Source organism: Saccostrea cucullata, unplaced genomic scaffold (genome assembly GCF_032062105.1).
Source record: "Saccostrea cucullata isolate Sc308-1 unplaced genomic scaffold, CSIRO_AGI_Scuc_v1 ctg9516, whole genome shotgun sequence".
Classification (NCBI taxonomy): Eukaryota; Metazoa; Mollusca; class Bivalvia; order Ostreida; family Ostreidae; genus Saccostrea; species Saccostrea cuccullata.
In genome coordinates, this window is record NW_026924353.1 from 14743 (window position 1) to 18033 (window position 3291).

Here is a 3291-nt window from a genome sequence, read left to right on the forward strand (position 1 = left end):
CAAAAGGGGAGGGGCATAAAAATTACACGAAATCGATTAAATCAAAGAAAATTCTTTCTCTTGCAATACAGATGAAAAACGTTTCTTTCATTGGAAAAGATTTCAGATCCTTTATGAAGTCCTTTTGTAATCATCATCTGTGAGGGAAAGATTAAATATATAAAAATCTAAAGTATACATCTAAGAGAGGGGCCATCAAAGTAATCGAAAGCCTTATATATGAAAAAAAAAACTCGTTAAAAGTATAAAGGCACTGTGATAAATCAGATTGTATCACGTAATCTTGTACTCTAAATCACAAATTAATAGAAAAAGAAAATCAAAACTAAATATTGTTACATGTACCTAGTGACGCCTGACCATCATCACTGTCCCTCTGACAAATGTGCTAGAATTCACTACAGGAAACCAAGGCGAAGTCCATGTTTCTGGTGACCAGGGCCCGTTCAGAAAGGCGTCGTGGCACCCATTGAACCACCAACCTCCTTTGTACTCAGTAGCACAGCTACTGTTCACCTTCCTGTCGTTATCTCTATCGTACGTAGTAAAATACATACCAGGCAATCGAAGGTACGCAAGTTTATTATTTATCATACTTTCACCTATCAAATTAAAGAAAACCAACCAAATTAAACTATACAGCTTCATTCATAAGATAAATTCTTGTCTATTATTTATTCTTTTCTATAAATTCTTGGCATCTGTGATGACCAATTATCCTACCTATGAAATACACTTTTTTCATAATAGTTGAACCGTTTCTAATTTTGTAAGTAAATTTTACAGCATCACAAAACAGTTTCATTGAACTCTTACAAATGACAGAAAGTCTCTATGAAAAAGCTCGTCCTTTCAAGTAAATAAATAAATAAAGAGTTAAAAAGGCTGGTTGCAGTGAAGATAAAATTAAAAGCAGCAAAGAAAGTTTTACAATTTCTAAATATTTCCCATCATTTACATCACAGGTCGTAATTTATACGCCAATCCAGGCATCCGATTTTTCATTGCATAATCTGTTTTTCAGCAGTGAAGGTGTATATCGAAAAGATTGGTTACCGGTATATGTACGTGGCATAGTCAGAAAGGGAGATGTTTTAAGAACAAGTCTGCGTGTAGGAATGGCCGAAGTTTGTCAGGTCATTGGCGATATGCCTTGAGTCCCTTATATACAGTCTAATGACAAGTTAACATGAAAGCCAAGCAGTGGAGAACAGGGAGCTGGTGCTTATTTAGCACTTGTACAAGTGTGATATATCAAAACGTCACAGTTTGGACACGTTCAAGTTATCTTACATGTAGTTCATTAGAACTTACCGATTCCAAAATGGGATCATTTAAATTTGTACCATTCAATTTTAATTTACTCTGTAACCATATAGTGGTATGAGCCTATGCCCTAAAATCGCGGATCAAGGCGTTAATCCTTAAGTCGTTGGTTCAAATCCCATTTTGAAACATGGAGACTGGTACTAAATTAATTAAACTGTAGGTGTTGTCAAGAAAAAAAGCTCACTCCCTGCTCAATGCCCGTTAGTGCCGAGTTCAGGACAAAATTTGTAGCTCTCCGCCAGTACGTGGTGGCGTCTCAATATGCGTGAAAAATTCTGGAGAAGGACGTTAAACAACAATCAAAATAATTTTCTTTGGGTCAAATTTTCAAGGTAAGAGGCAATATTTGTTCGTGAGAATTTGATAAAATTGAAGAATTGCTGAGATTTTTATTTAAAAAGAGTGGATTTCATGGATCACCTTACACCATAAAATAAACAAAAATTAAACATCAGAGAAATAAGTCGTTTCATATAGTAGCATGGAAATTGAAATTACGAAGTAAAATACTATTTTTAATACTGCTATCAACACATTCAATCGCAAATTTAATATACTTTAATAACATTTCACATATGTTAAGCTTAATCAAATGTATAAATTAGGTCAAGGTTTAATTGTAAATAAAGATTTTTTTTGTTAACAACACGTTCTACACACACGCACACCCTCTTGTTAATTATCCTTCGTAAAATTTCTTTTTTAATGTGACAAATTTGCCAATATATCTGACTCTGTGTAACATTCTACCTGTCACCTACCCAATGTCCCCTCTGCAGTTCCCGCCAGAAATAGTTTATACTTCTCCGTTTCGTCAGAAATGGCGAACTTTTCGTACAACTCGTACAGTATCGTACCATTCTGGAGAGTAATGGAGACATAGAGGGACGAGTCGTTTCCCTTTGTTAACTGATGAATTACATCATTACCTGTATATATAAAGATCAGTAGATGTATTGCAATGCACATTGCTTTAAAAGTACATTAATTTTTTATAATATTCCCCCAAAATCAGATTATATTTTTTTATCAATTTTATCCAATTACTGTTTCACCCTAACCAACAAATAAACATCCCTACGAAGGTTAATTTTGTTAACATATAATTTCATTGTACCATTATATATATTTACGAGTAACCCGCCAAATTACATTCCCGCCAACAGGTCAAATTTGGTAACAAACGAACATTGACCCCTATGAATTTAATTGATTCCACAGTAGCTGACCGGTTATGAGGATAGTTCACCATATTCAACAGGACATTTATTTTATTCTCCCCTTTCCCTAAAAACATTAATATTTTTATAGACTTTTCGATTGCTATTATCATGGAGATGGACACAACACCAGCACTGCAATGCCCTAAAGTAAAATGGTCCCTTTTTCCTGACATCAATGATAAGGAACTATCAATGAGAATTAAAAAAAACATGATGTCCATACATATATTAACCTGTGTTAAACTCTAGCCTTAATTTCCTGTGTAAAATTTATATGTTCCTAAATGGATCATATGTCAAATATGAAATTGGAATAATGGCCTAGTTATCATTGGATTTATAATTACCGATCCAAACATTTTTTTCCGGTGTTCCGAAACCATTCTTATACGCCGTCCAGTTCTTTTCAAAGCTCAGGGATCCATCTACTCGTTTTTGAATTACCTTACAAAAATAAATACATCATTCAATTTTTATAGCACCTAATATCTGTTTGATAAGTGTACATGTAATAGAGAATCAGATTGTGAATGTTTCTTATCCCTTTTTCAATCACTTGCTCAACAAAATGAGATACCAATAAACATTTCTTTTTTCGTGAGAACCTAGTAAGTTGTTAGAACTTGTGTTCAAGCCATTTGTATAGTATTTATACAATAAAATATGTTCAAACCACATTTCTTTTTGCCAATTTTAAAACTTAATTCGTAAAAATAACAGATACCGTCCATCCGCCTCC

The 3291-nt window shown here is 33.6% G+C and overlaps 1 long non-coding RNA gene across 1 annotated transcript; it reads right to left on the minus strand.

Annotated features, from left to right (window-relative positions):
• Nucleotides 1-351: 351 nt before the first annotated feature.
• Nucleotides 352-2965, minus strand: LOC134266260 (uncharacterized). The gene is made up of 3 exons (XR_009991933.1): nucleotides 2900-2965; nucleotides 2091-2258; nucleotides 352-602 (listed from the first exon to the last, which is right to left on the minus strand). It is a non-coding gene; the product is annotated as an uncharacterized LOC134266260 (long non-coding RNA).
• Nucleotides 2966-3291: the final 326 nt, after the last annotated feature.